Below are 21,145 nucleotides of genomic sequence, written 5' to 3'. Positions count from 1 at the left end.
CAGAAGTTGTACAATGAGGAAAAAAAAAAGTGCTATTGAAAACTATTCTTGACACATATTTTGTGAAGAATTGGCTGTCTCACACAACTGTACATAGAGCAATCGGATGTCCTCTCCCAATAGTAATCCTGACTCTGAAGCTGGTGGATATGAGCTGTACAGAGTGTAGGAGGAGAGAAGGAGCTGTATGCAATGGGACCTGCACTAGGTCAGAAAAACTTTCCAGATCCTTACTTACCTACAATGTCAGCACTTTTCTCCCTCTCCTGGAGAGATGAATGTCACTGTCTGATAACATTCAACATCCATTGTTGTCTGTTGGCTTAAAAAAATACACTATTCTCAATGTTTCCCATGTGTCAAATTACAGTAAGTCTTACAAATTTTTTTTGTTCCTTATACATTTGTCAATGATAGAAAAGGAATGTTTAACATTTAGACCAAAATTTATAAAAGTCGTGGAATAAACATGATTTTTACCTTTGATTAATGAGAACACTTTGCACAGTTTCAGTCTACAAAGTAATTTTCATGGTTCCACAGAACCATTCAAAGCAATAAATATATCTTCATTACATGATGGTGGTGGAATACTTTTAAGGATAATGAAAGTGTTGAAAGGGAGGGACTGGATCAAGAGTTAGGCATTGAGTTTTTTCATGCCACACTTATTTAAACTTCATGCTCTTTGGCATATAAGCTCATAATTAACATGCATTTTTTTTCCTGTAGAGTTCATGTTTCTGCTCTCCTTGCCTTCAAGGTGACATCTCCTGTACCACAGGTGGATTTAACAAGAAGCTTATTTTTAGTTCTCCATATGGCTGACTTGCTTCACTCTAGCCATTACAAGGCACATTAGTTTCTTGCCAGGATGTTTCCTTATCATGGAAGTGGGCTTGAGGCCTATCACACTCCGTGATTTTAATGTTAAATACTTTCTTTGCCTTTACAATATCTCTTCTCTTCAGCTTCATTATTGTTCCATTGTCCTATCTTTTGCCCTAGTGTGTTATTTTTATACTTTGTTCTCAGTCAAACAGTCTCTATTGTGTGCTAACACTTCTATTTTTCATGATTACATTTTAGAAGTCTCTGTAAAATCTGCAAACCCTAACAATTTTGGCAGACCTCAAGTTCAAATAAGTATTATGCTAACAGGTAGTAGGATGTCTACAGCCTGTCTCATTGAAAGATTTTCCTTTAATTCCCTTCAGAGTTTCCCCAACACAGCTTTTCTAAGTCAGTACTTTTCATATATCTTGAATTTTTATTTTTATCTTACACCTTTTGTTTACAAAACCATGGCACTTTGTAATCAACTGTAAGCTGCTATGAATTATTCATTTATGTGAAATAATGTTTTTGAAAAGTTCCTATCATCATTGCATATTAATGTGGTATAGACCCTATAGAATAATGTATCATATAGAAAAAATTTGTGCTGTAGGAAAGATTTGTTGGACCTTATGTTACTACTAAAATAAGTGAAAGCAAGATGTTCCTCAAAGAGTTATGATTTTATGAACAATCTACCAGAAACCTAAAATTGTGATATATAACTCAGTTCAAAGGTGGCCTTCTAAATTGCTCAGGGCACATTTCAGGCTGAGTTTTCAACTTTAGACAGCAACATCAAATCCATCTATAACTCTTTCTGAAACCTATTATCAAATGAAAAAAAATTTCCTAGCTGACACTCTTATCTTATGATGGGACTTTGACACTTGAATCAACTAATTGTAGCTGTTTCACAGGAAAGGTCAGTTTTGACAAATGGACTCTTGGACATGGGAGAACACTCATTCACTGTCAGGGATCGGGTTTTATTCAGTAAATGCAGTTATATAATCAGAAGCATCTCTGGATGGACCACAATATACACACAGGGTCTTTAGATAAAGAAAAGCATAAAGCTACATTTTGTCTTCAATGATCTTCCTAATGACAAAAGCAAACACACAAATTAGTATAAAAACCTATGGTGGCAGTTATGTGAACAAGTCACTGTACAGACCTAACAGTAAAACACCGGTGCGAAACAATCAAGGGTAGATGAAGATTCAAAGATGGGTTACACTGTTATATGAGAAAAATTGATAGTGAAAGTCACAAGTGAATAAAAAGTCCAAAACTATGACCATCTTCATTCAAATGTGGATAAATGGGCAAATTCACATATATGCATTTTTTTAAGTTTAAGAAATGAACATTATATATGGATATTTTCTTCTCCTGTCCCTGAATTCTTCCAAAAATGCACTGTTAACTTTTTAAAAATTATCCCTTAATGACATCAGAATTAGCTAAAGTACTTTGAGGACTTCATCACCAACATAGTAACATGTGTCATGTTAGAAAAGTAAATTCTTGTTGTCTCACATAGAAAAGGAACTAACACAACTTTCTGAGAAATGTAGGCATGTGTTACATGACCAAGAATTAGTTCATCAAAATAAGTGCTTATTTGAATGTCTGTTGTATGCTTATTTAGCACTGCTGCATTATATGGGGAATGAGAAAAAAATAGTATCACATGTAACTTTGGTATAATAAAATGTGCAGTTACACTCAGGCTTAAACAATTAGGCTCAGAATATTTAACAATTCAAAGGGCATGAAGATGAAAGAAGGGACTTCAGCTCATGGAGAACACTGGTTCTCATTTCTGCCATCACCATTTACTAGAACTGTTATAGATGAATGCCGAATACCATGATAAAGCATGAGAAAAAGAACTATGGGCAATGGAGAGAACATAATGTATTTCCAGACAAAAGGATGAGAGAAAAAGGGAGGGAAGAAAAAAGAAGAGTATGGGCTGGAGGGGGACACAAGATACAAGGGATGGGGAAGTGATGGGTAAAGTGCCAAAAATTAAGTCTGAAAATCCAGACAAATTCATAGAGAAAAGAACAAACATTTATTGTTCTTATTTTAAGAGGGCAGCGAGAATATGAAAATGTTGTTCCAAGCCTATTTATTTAGCAAGGATGTGTTGCAACAATTGCCTTATTTAGTGTCCAGTCTTACCCTTAGATGAACCTGGGAATGGAGTAAATAAATGTCCCAGAAGAAGTGAACATCTGACAATTCAAATTATTGGAACAGACATCCAGTGAGAATTCAAGGCTCATGATGATAAAGGATCATCCTTCCAGAAACAAGAGCTGGAGCCATCAAAATCAGTGACCAAGAAGGAGAATTAAAGAGAAAACTTCAAGAAATATTTGTAGTTAAGGGCAGTGACTGAGAAATAAAAGCAATATCAAAAAAGAAAATCACAAGGGATTAAAGGAAAGGGAACAGTAGGTAAGTAAAGAGAAAGAGAGAGGTAAGATACAGTATGTCAGAAAGAAATGTGATGTGAATTCAAGGTTCTCTCTTAGAAAGACAGGAAGAGGCTATACAGTACAGCAGTTAAAAGCCAGGGGGTTCGACTGGATCATTTCAGGTCTGAAGGCTGACCTCTCCACTTGTTGCTTATGTAATCCTGACAGTTTTTCCTTGGCCTTTTTTATTCATCTGAAATAATGCAATGATTAGGGTGTCTATTTCATGAGGTTGCTGTGAGAATTACATACATAACCTAGGAAAAAACTCTTAATACAAGTCTTGGCCATCTGTCATCATTATAATATTATGTCCTGAGAAAGGAGTCAAAGTGAAGGAGAATGTGCTAGAAAAGACATGATCATGTTCTAGGAACAAGACAGGAAGGTTACCCTGTTATCATTAGGACAGTGGACCTCCTCTGTCTCTTGGCACAGATTAAAGCTGGCAGTTTACATAGCTTTCTAATTCTGTACTTCAAAGTTTTTCCCACCAATATATACATCTTGGACATTTAGGATTTAGTACTAAAAAATCTTACAAATTTTCCACAGAAGATTGTTTTAAACTGAATGTGTTTGGGACTCATAAAGAGCTTTATATAACATTTCCCAAATATGGCATCATATTGCTATTCTTGGTCTTCTCCACAGCAAGGCAAAGTCATATTTATTTTTTTGTAACAATGATACAACGGGAGCAGAAAATAGTCCAGAAAATTGAGAAGATGACGTTTTCTTTTAAATCAATAGCAGCTTAAGTTTCTCCAACAGATATAAGAATGTCATACCACTTGATGCCAAGTCTCAATTATGTCACAGTATTTTTTCTTTTTCTTTTTAATGGCTGCACCTGAGGCATATGGGAGTTCTTGGGCCAGGGGTTGAATCTGAGCCACAGTTGTGACCTACAACACAGCTAGGGAAACACCTAATCCTTTAACCCACTGTGCCAGGCCAGACTTCAAATCCACACCTCCACAGTGACCTGAGCCACTGCAGTGGGATTCTTAACCCTCTGTGCCACAGTGAGAATTCTTATTTTATTCATAGTGCCATACTATTTCTACTCGCATGTTCAGTGTTTCATGGTTACATATATAGCTTGCTTTTCTAAATGATTTGGTCATTTCAAATTACTACGGAACCTAAAAAAGAGGGCTTCATCCCCAAAACGGGCATGTTTCCACTAACAGGGCACTATGCGGAGCAAGGACTAGTTGCTTATCAACTTTTTCACTGTGTGGTTGTGTATGTTGAACAAAATGATAAAAAAGCTGCCTAAAAACTAAACAATCCAAGGTATATAGACCTGTTCTTTAAAGTACTATTCAGAAAATGTTTAATTGTTATACAAAATAACTGAGTTTATAAACACATTGCCTGTTTTAGACGTGCGGGCAGCAGGGCACATTTTATACTCTCACACCAGAATGCCTGGTTATTACTGATGTATACCAGAGGGGAGTGTTGCATGTTAAATCACATATCCTCCCAATTACTATACTTTCAAGTATGTGAGATTTATTATAAGCTTAATTCTCATTCAGTGAATGCCATCAACAGATTGTGTGATGGGTCATTTTCACTATGGGGTGTAAGAGAATTACTGAGAAAGTTGACAGGCAAAGCATATTAGAAAATAGTCTTGTAAATTTGATAAATGATACCTACAAAGTTGAATTTATTCAAAAATGATGCATGCTATACATATGATGACATGGGAAATCTTAGTCCATCCCCTGAGAAAACAAAATGAAGAGATGCATCTTTAAAACACTGATTTCAAGGCTCTGCAGTGAAAAGTAAATTCACATATTGATTTAAAACAAACCTGTCCCTGAAGACAGCATTTTTAACCAAAAGCCAGCCAATGCCTTCAGCAAGCATGTGAAACCATTTCATTAACCTCTGGACTGAGCTTAGGGTTTTGGTCTGCCCCTCCACAGAGGCCCTGCAGACACTGGACAGCCACTGGGGAAGGCCATTGCCCACTGAAGTGAGTGCATGCTTCTTCCCCAGATGGTCAAGACAGAGAAGGAGCCTGGAAACCCTTAGTGAATTCACATGTACCCATATTCTCTGAGCCACTCAACTGCCATGGAAATCACAGTGGTTATTTTATTTTTTTGCTTTTTAGGGCCGCACCTGCAGCAAATGGAAGTTCCCAGGCTAGGGGTCCAATTGGAGCTATAGCTGCTGGCATACAACACAACAACACAGGATCCGAGCCATGTGTGCACACTACACCACAGCTCATGGCAACCTCACGGTTCCTGTTAGGATTCGTTTCTGCTGCTCCATGATGGGAACTCCTCACAGTGGTTATTTTAGACCCAGCCAAATTTTGGATCTCGAGTTACATGGAGTTACATGGATTACGTGTCAATATTGATATAATTTTATATGAGGATACAATTTTCTTCTACTTTATGATCAAAATTTCTACAATTATTTCTTTTAATTATCAATAATCTCTTTGTAGACATATTTTGTAATTTTGTGACTTATTTTCACACATTTTCATTTTTTCACAAATCCTATTCAGAGATCTAAAAAATTAATCATTAAAAAATCCTAGTTTTTTTTTTTTTTTGCTATTCTTAGAACAAAAAAAATGTAATTTTCTTGAGTTACGTTTAGGATTTATAGATTTGTAATATCAATTTTTAAATTATGTATATTTCATGTACAAGGTTATCTGTAATTTGGAAATAAGTCAAAAAAATAAAACAAATATTAATAAATAATTATTCTTGTTATTAATCAGTAGTTAGAATAATTGTTTCTTCTTTAACCAAAGCTTAACTTTCTTTTGCAGTCTAACCTGGACATAGCATCTTCAAATGTTTTAGGTATAATGTAAATATCATTTAAAAACTAAATTCTTAAACTCAGGATCAATATATATTCTCAATATATTTTTCTGCTCTTGCATTGATGACATAAAATGTTTTCTTTCCAGTTACTTTCCTCCAAATGTAATACCCATTTTTCAGTTTCCAATGGTTGATACCAGGCCTTCCGCATCCCTGAATGCTCTTCCTTCTTCATTTAACATAGTCAATTTCTGCCCTTCCTTCAAGCTCCACATAAAACATTTCTTCTTTGGGAAAATGTTTCCAAAACCCCCCAGCACAGAGCAAGCTCTCTTAGCTCTCTCATCTTCCTCCACTGCTTATTACTTAATAGCTGTTTTAGTTGGAACTCTTTTAAGAGGCAAAATAATAATAATAATCTAAAGAGGATGAGAACAAGCAAAATCTGCCTAACTTTAAGTGATTGTAACAATTGTTGGAAGTATGTAAGATCACTCACAGGATTCAGGGCAATATGTACATCTCTGGATCAGATGCGAACATGCAGCTACCCACAGCTGGAACCAACAGACACATATATGGGCACATCAGTCAAATGCATCCCTGTGAATATCTTAACCTTATCATTATAACAAGCCTCAATGTCCCAGGAGAGATGTTTGATTGGCCAAGATTACCTGCCAGTTATTTAACTATAACCAGTGATGGGAAGAGATCTGGGAGAAATATACCAACTAGTCCATAGTAGAAATCCACCAGCAAGCATCCCAGTATAGCACTTCACCAATGCAAAGAGACCTGCCCCTTCCCCAGGAAGCTGAGATGGTGTCATCAAGGGAAAGCATATGATGGGTGGCAAATACACACATCTAGTAGTTTACTCATTAACACATTGAGCTGGTGTTTGTATAAGAAATAAAATTATATTTCTTAATGTTGTATATACTACCTTATATATAGTAGGATCCTACTTTGTTTTTTCCATTTATTTCCTTTCTGTGAATGTTGGCAAGTATTTTTACTATAATGTGAACATCTAATCTAAGGTCGGATAAGCATGCACATGTTGACACAATCTAAGATTACATGTGTAAGCATGAACATGTTGATACTTTTCTTCATATTCATGTCATTCTTTCACATGTTTCAATTTAGTTCAGTTCAAACATACAGAGCATATATTCTGTGTAAGGAACACACTAAACTCTGGACAGAAAGATAAAAGATGTCACCTCCCTCAGATCTAGTGCTTCTATGTTGTATAGTTTTGGGAAATAGTAGTTGCTATAATAAATCATGGTCTAAAAACCTGTATTTTAAAATGTTCATTTCTTTCCATAAATTTAGAAAGATGTTTATTAAACCAAAGGTGGGAAAAAAATTCATGAAAGCAAACATCTAAAGTCTATTTCTTTAATCTTCACAGCCCAAAAGAAATCAGGCATTTTTTAACTAGTCTTAGTTTTATGTATATACTTAACTATAAGTAATCTCATTTCTAATTATATTCACATAAATGAGAAGTACAAATAATGTTTAGCATGTAAATACATCACTGTTTTTTTTCTTGATTTCTGGCCTTTTAAAAGCTAGTTTTAAATTTGTCTGTACAATACCTCCTCTTTGAAATAGCTAGTTAAAATAATGATTAACTACCCATTATGCAAAGGCTATAATGCTAAGCACTTCTGGGACCTGAAACTTGGGAAAATGAACTGTGTCTTGAAGAGTTAACTTTTCAGTGAGGGTAAGTTATATTTGCAAATAACTGTAATACCAGGTAGTATGTGAAATTTTATATAGAACAGTTTAACTGCAGAACATTCAGAGGGCAGAAATTTTTGCTGGTGTTTAGGGAAATTCTCAGTTGCAATAGTAGAGAAGCAGGATTTAAAGGCTTCATTCTACTTTTCCAGCCTCATCCACTGGCCATCCATCTTCCTCCTCTTCTCTGAAATAATCACCATTTAAAATCATATCTTGAGCTTTATTAACCTTTTCTTTGTTCTTATTGCCATAAAAGTTCCAATTATCCTTATGGTTCAATTAGTCTTTCAAGCTAAGTTTGAGCTTCTAAATATCTGCCATGTGCTGTGTTACCAGACCATTGCCTTCAGAAACAAATACTGTGGGAATAACCCCACAGGTCTGGTAGAGGGATGAAGAGAGCTGGGGGTAGCTTACTTGAAACTGAAATGGATTGGATGGTGGTGACATAAGGGAAGACCTTTCTAGAAGGTCAAAGTTGCTAGGATTTTAAATATTGAGTGTCCCAGGCCAACAGTAGTAGTTATGAATTCTAAGTGTAAATTCTAAACATAGCTGGGGCAGAGCACATGAATGGGTTTACTCCATTACCATTGGTTGGGTGAGACTCAAACCAAAGTACTTAAACTCACGTCAACCAGGGGTGTATCCTAATGGGGAAGGAGGGGGGCACAAGATCAGCCAGAGAGCCAAGAGGACTCACCTGCCTATGTCACTAGAAATGTCCATCTCTATTTCTATTTTAAAAGCTAGTTTGTACAAAACTTTAGTAGGGCTAAGTTGCATTAATTTTTTATTAACTTTGACCACATTATATTAGAATACTAGGTATTGTGCGATGTGCTACTGAAAGGCTTTTTTAAAAAAATAATTGAATGAATTTTATTATATTTATAGTTGTATAACCATCATCACAACCTAATTTTAGAACATTTACACCCCAATTTAAAGTACATGATATTGAACCCTTATCACGGCAAGCGTAGCACTTCCCATAGCATTCCTATCCAAACCAAAACCCTTGAGGTTAAGCATTTCTTTCCAATCTCCCTTTTGAAAGTAATGCTCAAGTGTAATACTCCCTATATTTCTTTAAGCCTATTTGGCTGCAAAGTAACATCATAAATCGCTGTTACTGATAAGTTATCTGTGAATCATAAATTATTAATGCAATTATTTTCCTCCACAATAATTTTTAAAGTACAGGATTTGACATTTTCTCTGGAGATTGATAAAAGAAGGTACAAGAAAGTAGAAATCCAGATGATTGTTCAGGTGACTGAGAAAAGAGTTGACTTGACTTTTCCGTCAATATTACCTACAGAATCAGATCCATAGTCCAGGTGCTGACTAGGTATGGTTACCAACAGTTTAAGCACAACTTCATTTACTCCTCATTGTGATTCTTTAGAAATAAGCTGTACATACTCAACTGCCCAAACATCTATGAGAAAAATATATTGCAACAACTTCAAAGAAGTATCTACTCTAAGTACTAACCTATCAAAAGCAGGTGTTTCCAAATCTTAAGATGGCTTAACAACCCCATGTTTAAACATTGCTAACACATTCTAATGATGAAACATTTTGCATCATTAAGTTAGAATTTAATGATGTTTATAAAATGGATAATTTAAACAAATAAATAAACAAAACAAGATAATTTTGTAATGAAATTACATGTAATTGTACCCAAAGTGCTGTTGGAGTTAGCTAACATTTCTCCTTCAACACTGGATTCACCCTACTGGTAGTAATTGCTCCAGGGATAATCATTCCTCCTGGGACATTCTGTCCCTGTGTAAATGGATTCTTCTTCCTGACACCGTGGCTGGCATTGACAGCAGAGATCCTAAATCCTTCCACTGTAGCAAAAAGTAGTTAAGGCTGGGGTATGAGTGTGGGGTGGCATGAAGAACATAGGCACCAGACTAAGAACTCAGTACCAGAGGTACAGACACATATGGGTTAGCTAATGCTGTGTGACAAATCAGCCCAAACTTAAGAGGCTGTAAACAATTATTATCTTGGTTTCTCATGCTCACAAGTTTAGAAAGGACACACTGGATCATTTCTGTGCCACAGCATCAGGAAGACTCAAAGTCCAGGCTTAGAAACACTTAGGAGCTCATTCACTCACATGGACCTCCAGAGGTGGAGGCCAGGGAGACCAACTGAGACTATCAGCCAGGATAACCCCATAACTGGTCTCTCCATTCCAAAGCCAAGTGTTCCAAGGCAAAGTGATCCAGGAAAAGGAGAGCCAGGTAGAAGCCATAGTGCCACTTCTGGCCGGGCCTCAGAAGTCACACAATATCATTCATTCTGCTTCATTCTGTTGGTCAAGGAAATCACAGAAATCCACCCAGGTTTGAGGAGAGAGAACAAAGACCACTCCTCTCAAGGGAGATATGCCAACATTCTAAGTAGAGTATATAGGATGATACATACTCTTAGACATGTGTGTATAGTTGTCTCGGGAAAATACTATCATCCTCAAGAAGTACTACAAGAAACAAGATACTGTGTTGATGGCATTCTCAGTTTGAAATGGATTATTTTTCCAAATACTTGGGAAAATAAATTAGTACTAACAGGGGTCCCTGCTGTAGCCCAATGGGAACAGCAGTACCTCTGGAGCACCAGGACACAAGTTCAGTGGCACAGTGCCAGGGATCGAACCCAAAATCTCATGGTTCCTAGCCGGAGTCATTTCCATTGCACTGCAATGGGAACTCCTAAAAAGCATTTCTAAATAACATGTGGGTCAAGGCAAAAATCAAAAAGAAAATTAGACAGTGTTTTGCACTGAATACAAATGAAAGCACAAAACAGAAGAATAAGTGAAATGACACAAAAGTCATATAAAAGCATATATGTAGAGCATGAAAATAGTGTTGGAAAAGCAAAAAACCCTCCAATTCAGGATCTCATGTTCAATTTTAGCAAAAGAAAAAGAGCAAATTAAATCTAAAATAAGCAGATGAAATGATATAGTGATCAGATCACATACAAATGAGGGGGGAATAAAAGGAAAAATCGATGTACACCAATGTACATCAAAACTGGCTCTGAGAGGGGAAAGAAAAAAGATGACTCTAGTCAGGGTAGTCTGGGGAAAAAAATAAGGGGACAGACCATCAGGATTGAAAGAGAAAATAACTAAACATCATATTCTGCAAACATAAAGAGGATTTCAAGGGAATATTGTGAACAATTCTGTACCAATATATTCAGCAATTCCATTGAAATGACAAACTCCTTTAGATAAAACCTTAACTTGAACAGCTCTGTATTACAGAAGATGAGTTTGTAATTTAAGAAACTTTCCCACAAGGAAAGTTATTGGCCCATATATCTTCTCTAGTGAATTCTACCAAACCTAAGTGGAAACACAGGGAATGCTTGCCAATACATTCGATAAGGCCAAAACTAGTCATTATAAGAAGAGTACTTTTAAGAACCTGTATTAATTTTTTAAGGGTGAATAAAAAGATAAATGTATTTTAAATTGTATATCAAGACTAGAAATATAACTTTAGTTTTCCTTTTGAAAAGAATCATATTTTTCACCAGGTTATAACAACAACAAAAAAAAGGCATGATAATAAACCCAGAAAAAGCATTTTCGCAAAACCCAACATCCATTTCATGATACTCTTGACTAAGTAGGAATTAAAGGGAATATGTTCAACATAGTAAAGGATATCTAAAATGAAATCTACAACAAACATCATAAGTAATGGTGAGAGACTGGGCTTTTTTTCAAAGCTCAGGAAAAAGACACAAACTTATCTTACTGCTTCTCTTTAACATTGAACTGGGCATTTCAGTCACTGCTGTAAGTCACTGAAAAAGATGAGATAGACAAGGAAGTAAGATTATCTTTATTCACATTTACATGTGTGAATATGTAGAAAATCTGATGCAACCTACAAAAAGCTACCAAAAGTAATTAGTGGATTAGTAAGGTTGCAGGATACGGGATCAATAAAATACTACATTTGCCTATACTAACCATAAACAAATGAGAACTGAAATTTTAAAAGCTATTTACAATAACACTGAAAATTGAAAATTTTCAGAATAAATCTGACAAAAGCTGTGCAGGACCTAAGCACTGAATACTACAAGACATTGTTGAGTGAGATTTAGAGATATCCAAATAAGAGGGGTACCATTTTTGAGTCAGATGACTCAATGTTGTTAAAATGACAAAGTCAGTCTGTAGATGCAATGCAATCTCAACAAAAAATACCAACAGGACTTTTTGTAGAAATTGAAAAAGTGATTCTCTAATTCCTATGAAATTCCAAAGAAATTAGAACAGCCAAAAAAAAATTCTCTAAGAATAAAATTGGAGGATACTATCTGACTATGAGATTTTAAAAGTGAGTCTCTAAAAGGCAGTTACTGGAATCAACCTAGACAAGAAAATCAGTGAAACAGAACAGGAAGTTCAGAAATGGGCCCGCACACATTCACAAGTGATTTTTGACAAAGATTGAAAGATAATTCAGGCAAGAAAGAGTTGTTTTCCAAATATAGCAAAGTTGCAAGGACAAGTGCAAAAAAAAAAAAAAAAAAAAGTGGTCTTTGTTCCGTATCTTGCAAGATATACAAAAACTACTTTAAAATGAATCATATAATTAAATTAGTTAAATGTAAAACCTAGAACTAAAACTTCTAGAAGCAAACACACATGAAAGTTCTTTGAAATTGGACTTGCAAAGATTTCTTAATTTTAACACTTAGCAATAATCCATTAATTAAACAGGTAACACTGGCTTTATCAAAATTTAAAATTTTTCATCTACAGTATATACAGTTAAAATGTAAAGCCAAATCAGAATCTAGGGGAAAATTTTTGCAAGTAATGTATCTGAGAAAGAATTGTATTCAGAATATGTAAAGAATGCTCAAACCTTAGTGATTTTTTTAAAAAACTTAATATAAAAGGCAGGCAAAATACATAAACAGAGGATTTGCATCAAAAAACATGGATGGTGAAAAGATGCTCAATATGATTAGTCATTAGGCAAATAAAAATTAAACCCAAAATGATATACAACAACGCACCTTCTAGATTGCCTGATATTTAAGAAGACTGACAATACCAAATGTTGAGGAGGAAATAAAAGAACTCTCCAACACTGGCGAGTGCAATGTAAAATGTTACAAGCACTCTGTATAACAATGTAACAGCTTCTTAAAAAGTTAAACTTGCACAATTATATGAGGCAGCCATTCCACTCCTAGGTATTTACCAGAAGAAAGAACATATATCCACATGAAACTGGTACCAAAGTGCTAATTGAAGACTTGTAATTAACCCTAGAAAGAAACTGTATGCCCATCATCATATGAATAGATGAATTTTGACACATACTTGTAAAGCTTACTTAGCAACAAAAAAGGAAGAACTATGTGTACACACAAGAACATGCATGAATCTCAAAATTAACTGAAAGAAGGGACTCTGTGATTCAACTTATATGTTTCTATAAAATCCATCTCATGTATATTGACAGAGCTGAATATTACTTGTCTAGAGATAAGAGGAGAAAGTTATTACAAAGTGGCATGAGAAATTTGGGTGAATTGTGGACACATTCATTCTTAATTGCAGTGATGGTTTTATTGGTGTATACATATGTCAAATCTTATTGCATTATGCTTTAAGTATGTACAGCTCATTATATGTCAATTATAACTCATAGCAAAATCTATAAAACTCAATAGGCCATAATCCAGGATACCTATTACAACATACAATGTATTGAAGATGAACAGTATGAAGAGATGCAAATAAATAGTATGTAAAATAAATATGAATATGATTTTATCAGTTTTATCAAATGCTAAGAACCAGAGGTAAACAAATCTATATATTTGAAAGTTATTATATAAATTGCTTTAGTCTTATTAGAATTTTGTTTGATTTTCAAATTCAAAGGAGAATACAACTGACTTCTAGAAGTATTCAAAATTATTTAAAATTATCAAATAACCAGGAAGAATGTATAGTGGCAATGCATAGAATCTGGAGCAGAGAGAAAATACTGAGAAGAAAGTATTTGCAATGTTTTTTGTTTTATATTTATTTTCTATTGAAGTGTAGCTAATTTTACAGTATTATATTAGTTTCAGGTCTACAACAAAATGCTTCATTATTTTTATAGATTATACTCAAGGTTATTATAAAATATTGGCTATATTTCCTGTTTTATACAACACATCCCTCTAGCTTATTATTTTAATACATAGTAGTTTGTGCCTCTTAATCACCTGTCCTTATCTTGCCCCTATTCCTTCCCTCTCCCCCCGGGTAACCACTAGTTTTTTCTCTATATCTGTGAGTTGGTTATATTGTTACATTCATTTGTTTATTTTTTATATTCCACCATGTAAGTGATAACATGCAGTGTCTCTGATTTATTTTCACTAACCATATACCCTCTAGGTCCATCCAACTTGTCGCAAATTGCAGAATTTTATTCTTTTTAATGGCTCAGTAGTATTCTAGCAGGCATGCGCATATATGTATATGTATAAGTATATGTATGTGTGTATATATATGTGTATCTTTATCCTTTCTTCCTCTGATGGACATTTAGGTTTACTCCATATCTTGGCTATTGTAAATAATGCTGCTAGGAACACTGAGGTGCATATGAGGTGCATGTATCTTTGTAATAATCAGAAAAATTAAGATGTGAGTACTTTACAAAACTTATTTAAGTCATGAACTCTAAATATCGATGTATCACTTAAATTAAGTGATTTTGCAGAACAAGAGAAGGTAAGTTATTCGGGTCCAAGAGAACCCAGGAGATAGGATAGGGTGACTCTAACAAGGAAATTTTAAAATAAGAAATCTGAGGTTCAAAGAAATAACTTTACTATCCAAAGATATACCAACAGTAAAAGACTAAAGGCAGAGAAAGGAAGAATTCAATGATCTAAAAGTCACATAAAATAACTTGCAAATATATTTAACAAGAAGCATATAAAATGAGGTATGAGTTTCCAACATGGATATTTTTTGTCTTTTATAGACCAGATGAGGACATTCATTTGCTCCTCTTACAGTTACTCACCTTTTTTCTTTAACCAAGTTTTTCTTCCCCTCTTCTCTTCTGGATATCTATGACACAACTCCCCATAACCAAGCATTGGTATGTGGTCCAAGCTTACTAGAATTACTATATCTTTTAGTGGGTTTTATTGTTGTAGTTCTGGCTGAAGAATCTGGCTCAGGTAGGGCTGATCACAACTAAGGTGTGTCAGTTCCAGTGACTCTTGCTAAAATTAGGGGTAAAGGGGTTTATGTATTTTTTTTTTTCTACTAGGGTAGTTAAGTTAGACAAATGCAAATCTGAGCTGCTAAAAAACATATTCCTTAACTGCATGGAGGCAACCCATCTGTGGTGGCAGGAAAAAAAAAAAAAAAAAAAAAAAAAAAAAAAAAAAAACTAAACCACATAGGAAACTGTCTAAAGAAAGATGAAAACACCCTGAGGAAAATATCTGAGCCTTCTCTATATAGCTATGCCTAAAGCCAAACCAGTTTGATATGGGTTTCTGACATTAAGCACCCAAAATTCTTGACTAAAACACTTTACAATGATACCCAACATCTTTACTTTCAGATCTATCTCTCAAGTTACCTAGATTAAGACTGGAAAAGTTCTATTTATTAAACATACCAATAGATATCCAGGAGTTCAAGAAATGGAGAAATGGATATGTTTTTTAAATAAATGACTGGAGTTCCCACTGTGGCACAGTGGATTAAGAATATGAGTGCAGGAGTTCCCATCGTCGCTCAGTGGTTAAGGAATCTGACTAGGAACCATGAGGTTGGGGTTTCGATCCCTGGCCTCGCTTAGTGGGATGCAGCATGGCCGTCACCTGTGGTGTAGGTTGCAAACGCAGCTGGGTTCCCTTGTTGCTGTGGCTATGGTGTAGGCCTGTGGCTCTAGCTCCAATTCAACCCCTAGCCTGGGAACCTCCATATGCGGTGGGTGCAGCCCTAGAAAAAGACAAAAAAAAAAAAAGAAAAAAGGAATATGAGTGCAATGGTTTGGGTGGTTGCAGAGGTGTGGGTTTGATCCCTGGCCCAGTGCAGTGGGTTAAAGGATCCAGCATTGCTACAGTTGCAGCATAAGTTTTCAGCCACAGCTTGGATTAAATCTCTGGCCCAGGAACATCCAAATGCTGTGGGTGCAGCTATTAGGGAAAAAAAAAAAAAAAAAAAAAAAAGAATGACTATCAGGCCCACATTGCTATGGACTTGCTGATCAGAATTCATCTGCTCATGATGAGGTAAAGGAAATCTGAGTTTGAAGAGCACACTGGTTTAGAAAAGCCTATGGTATCAATCGGTGTGCCACAGAAGCAACAGGAACCTCTTGGACCACATCGTGGTGTGATTTTTAGCTGCCATCAATCATGCTATATTTCTATAGCATTTAATTGAGCCTATGAATTATCTAATAGTTTTACATTTCCTTTTTGCTTAAGTCAGCAGTGTTGCTTGAAAATATATTTATACAGTAAGGGACAATTTTCTTTGGACACAATTTTCCCCATGCTTTTTGAGCCCCCTCTACATCGAGGTGGCTTATTCAAGGATTTCTAAATACATAGTACATCTGGATGTCTAGAATCCCCTCAGTTTTAACTTCTAGAAGGTAGTAATTTCTGTCTATGGAGAGCTCTTCACCTTGGTCAAGTACCTCAAGTTAATTTCTCCATCAGGAGGCTCAGCGTTTCTCTCTAAGACCGAAGAGGCCATATCATTTTCTGAGCTCTCTGTAGGTGTTGTGGTTTTGGCTATATTTCCATATTTACTTTGCCCTAATTCTTATTTAGCCACCAACCTCTTAAGTCCTGAAAGATGCCTTCAAGAGAAAACTCTTTTTCATATCCATTATTTTGCTTAGTTATCAGTTGCTGTCTGTCTGCATGGCCTGCCTATTGATAGTTTTCATACTTTCAAGGAAATTCTGACATGCTTTCCTGTCTTGGGTTTGACCAGTGATTCTGTTTCATGTTTCATTATATAAATTTCCATCTTCTTTACCTCAGTTTTTGAGAACTAACTCAACTTCTAGATCCTGCTTTGAATTCTGAAGGCTCCTTGTAATATTTTACTTCAAGGATAGTATGTCGTTTTTGACTCTCAGGGAGTGAGCAGAAAGAAGGAGAGAGAGGAAATTAAGTTCCATTCTAAAGTTGTCTAATATTTTCAATTTATTATATTACTTACAGTATATGAAAGTGAATAACGCAATGACTACCAATGCAATTAACAAATTAAACATTACACAGAGAAACCCCCTGTGTATCTCTACCTTTCCAATCTCATTACCTCACTACCTTCCCAGAAAAAACATTAACCTCTATTCATTTTATGCAAGGCCCTTGCATAACTTTAGACTTAGGATAAAGTTGTGTTCTTTTGAAGAGTCTGTGCCTCCTTCTACGAGAAGCCCCACTGTGCTCACTTTCAAGGCCTCATCTTCCATTCCACACAGTCCTTAAAATGCAGGCCCTTTGGGAGATCCCCATTGTGGCTCAGAGGTAATGAAACCAATTAGTATCCATGAGGACAAGGGTTCTATTCCTGGCACCATTCAGTAGGTTAAGAATCTGGCATTGCCATGAGCTATAGTGTAGGACACAGACACAGTTCAGATCTAGTGTTGCTGTGGCTGTGGTGTAGGCTGGCTACAGATTTGACCCCTAGCCTGGGAACTTATATATGCCATGGGTACGACCCTATAAAGACCAAAAAAATAAATTGCAGGGCTTTTTGTTCCCAAGACTATCAGGAGACACCAATGCCTGTACAGCAAACAGCTCTCATTTCCAGGTCCCTCATTTTCCATACTGGGAGCCTGGCCCTACAGCTCTTCTGGATGATTTGGGCATTGATGTAGAAGACAAGCTTCTAGACAGCTTATCTACTATATTGCTAGAAGCTGCTCTAAGCTTACTTTTTACATTTCCTTTGATAGTTGCTTTTAAATACTTCAAACTATTATATTTCCTTGAAGTTGAATGTAGCTATTATAAATGATTATGATTACCTATTAAAAGTTATTGTGTATTAAGAGTCTCTAGTTCCATCCGTGTTGTTGCAAATGGCATTATTTTTAAGGCTGAGTATTCCATTGTGTATATATACCACATCTCATACTAAGTGAAGTCAGAAAGAGAAAGGCAAATACCATATGATTTCATTTATACCTGGAACTTAATATATGGCACAGATGAATCTTTCCACAGAAAAGAAAATCATGGACATGAAGAACAGACTTGTGTTTGCCAAGAGGGGAAGGAGGGAGTGGGAGGGACTGAGAATTTGGGGTTAATAGATGCAAACTATTGCCTTTGGAATGGATAAGCAATGGGATCCTGCTGTATAGCACTGGGAACTATGTATGGTTACTTCTGATGGAGCATGATAATGTGAGAAAAAAGAATGTATACATGTATATGTGACTGAGTCACCTTGCTGTGCAGTAGAAAATTGACAGAACACTGTAAATCAGCTATAATAGAAAAAATAAAAATTATAAATAAGTTATGGTGTATAAAACAAAACTAAAGAGTGATTATTGTAGCTATTGGTGATTATAAATGTTATGGTGCTTATATATTGTTATTTTATTCAATTCCATAATAAAGTTATAAGGTCTAAAATAAAAATAAAGTTCTCCAAATACATTCTAGAAAAGACCCTGGGTATATTGGGCTTCTCTTTCCAATTGCCAAGATCAATCATCATTTCTAATGAATTAGTGATAAACTGATCTCTCATTGTTTGTGCTGAAAGCATTCTCCTGAGAAAGTAGAAGCTACTATCTCCTTTAAATATGTTCATTACAACCAATAGGAGATAAATGCACTCTCATTATTTTTTAATAAGGATTCATAATTTCTGCCACTTTCACCACATACTCTGTCCGTATCAAGAATATTGTTACTTGTGAATCATCACTGCCAGGTGTTTCAAACTCAATTTTCTGCAAAGGAAATTATGAAAAACCATACAACTGACTCATTGAAGAAAAATTTTATATGGTAACAACTGAAATTAGGCCAGGAGCAGTTATAAAATGATGGCAAAGTCAGGTAACCTACGTTAATTAGCACACTAAATTATTCATTGAAACTGCTAATGGTTAAAGACAGAGATAACAGGACTGGCAGGTTCTAGGTGATAGAGCCATGTGTGATTCTCAAGGATGTACAATGCAGGACTTCGTCAAACAAGCAAGTGAAGATCTAGGAAGAGATGTGACTACACAGGAAACGATGTCCATAAACCTGGCATCTCCACATTCAAGCAGATATCTTGTCAAGGGCACTTCAAAATGAAGACATTTATCAATTCTACACATAGTCTTCACAAATACTAGATCTCATCACCTGATTTAGGTGTTTAGCAGATTAAATTTTCTCAAGGAAGCCTGCAAACTAAAAGTAAATCCGTTCACTTAGTCACAAGCAACAGTATTTCCTTTTGTTTTGTGAAGTATCAGTACCAGTGAGATTCTTCCACTTACTGAAACCTGCCACTAAAATGTGCAAAAGCTCTGGAGATTCTGTACCTCAAGATGGATCATATTAATTTGTCTCTGGCAAGTAGACATCGAATATAGAGTCATACATACGTCTTTCTTCAAAGTGAACGCCCAGATTTGTAGATACTATGAGTAATGCCAGCATCACTTCACAACTGGAATAAAATAAACAATGTTGATTCATACCCATTGTGGACTATAAAAGAAAAGGTCCAAATCAAGTTTGAGTTTTCTCTTGTTTTCCTCTAGGATTTTTACAGTCAGAGCTCTTTAGCCTACAATCCAATTCAAATTAATATTTGTATATTATGTGAGTTAAGAACTGTGGTTCATTCCTTTTCCCTACGGATAGTCTGTTTCCAGGACCATTTGTTAAGATCCTTATTTTTCTCTACTGAATTGCCTTAGTATCTTTGCCAAAAATCAATCAACCATGTATATATATACACAGGTATACTTCTGACCATTCTATATGGTTTCATGGATCTATATGTCTATCGTTCGATAAATTCCCAATTGTTTCTATTACTATAGACTTATAACAAGTCTTGAAATTATGTAGTGTGTATCTTCCAAATGTTTTCAATTTTTTTTGGCTATTCTATGTACTTTACCTTATGAATTTCATAAGTTTGTCAAATTCTACAAAAAAAAAAAGTGTCTCTGTGCAATGATATGGACTATACTGAATTTAGAGACCAGTTAAGGGACAACTGGAAATTTTAAAATATTGACTTTCAATCCATGAATATATATCTCTCATTTATTTAATATCTCAGTAATATTTCAGTGTATGTTTCTTGAATCTATTTTCTTATATGTACCCCTAAACACTCAATGTCATTTGATGCTATCATAAATAGCATTTTTATTTCAATTTCCAATTGCATGTTAATAGTATAGAAAAATACAATTGGAGATTCCCATATTGGTCTTATATTCCACAGTCCCTGTAGTCCCAATAGCACCATTACATAGCCAGTAGGATTTTGTACTTAGGAAATCATTTGTAAATGGAAGACTTTTCATATCTTTTTCCAACATCAATGCATTTTCCCTTGCTTTGTATTACTACAACTAATAGTAACTTTGTATTACTATGGCTAATAGAAACTTTGCCTTGTTTTTCTGGGAGGGCATTTAGTTTTTCACTATAAAATATAATGCAAACTTAGATTTTTCCATAGGCGTCCTTTATTGTGTTGAAGATTTTACCTTTCAATACTATCTCCTTAAAAATTTTATCCAGGATTGAATTTTGAAAATATTTCTGAGTCTAATATCATTCCCTTAAACTCATTAATGTGGTTAATAACACTAATGCCCAGATAAGCCAAATCTGCATTCTTGAGATCCACTTGTCATTATTCTTTTTTACATTGCTGGATTTGATTTGCTAAAATGTTCGTAAATATTTTTGTCTATGTGCTTAAGAGGTGTTGTCTGCACGCTTCCTTACTTACAAGGTCTTAAGTTTTGTTTTCTTTTCAGGGTAATGCTGGGCTCCTAAGATGAGTTGGAATATGTTCTCCTATTATGGAATTAGTCATTTTTCTCATCATAGAACTTATCTAAACAGAAGTTTTCATTTGGAGGTTTGTGTTATCACATGGTATCAGGTTAACAACTT

General features: G+C 35.2%; 1 long non-coding RNA gene across 9 annotated transcripts in view; it reads right to left on the bottom strand.

The window, feature by feature from the left end:
• LOC110257172 (uncharacterized) overlaps positions 1–21,145 on the bottom strand; it is a 207,761-nt gene that overhangs the window by 181,365 nt on the left and 5,251 nt on the right. For 5 of the 9 annotated variants that reach the window (XR_014829787.1, XR_014829793.1, XR_014829788.1 and 2 more), the window contains exons 2-3: positions 5,007–5,074; positions 239–322 (exon numbers count right to left, since the gene is read on the bottom strand). This is a non-coding gene — a long non-coding RNA (uncharacterized LOC110257172). Of the gene's footprint in view, positions 1–238; positions 323–5,002; positions 5,075–6,650; positions 6,709–17,006; positions 19,671–21,145 lie in introns of all 9 variants that reach the window. The other 4 variants (XR_014829791.1, XR_014829794.1, XR_014829795.1 and 1 more) reach the window with 3 other exon arrangements.

Source organism: Sus scrofa, chromosome 15 (genome assembly GCF_054392235.1).
Source record: "Sus scrofa isolate SSC_HxYL_T2T_F1_AM1 chromosome 15, Sscrofa_HxYL_maternal_Yorkshire_Landrace_v2.0, whole genome shotgun sequence".
Lineage (NCBI taxonomy): Eukaryota > Metazoa > Chordata > Mammalia > Artiodactyla > Suidae > Sus > Sus scrofa.
This window is presented reverse-complemented; position numbering and strand designations above follow the sequence as displayed.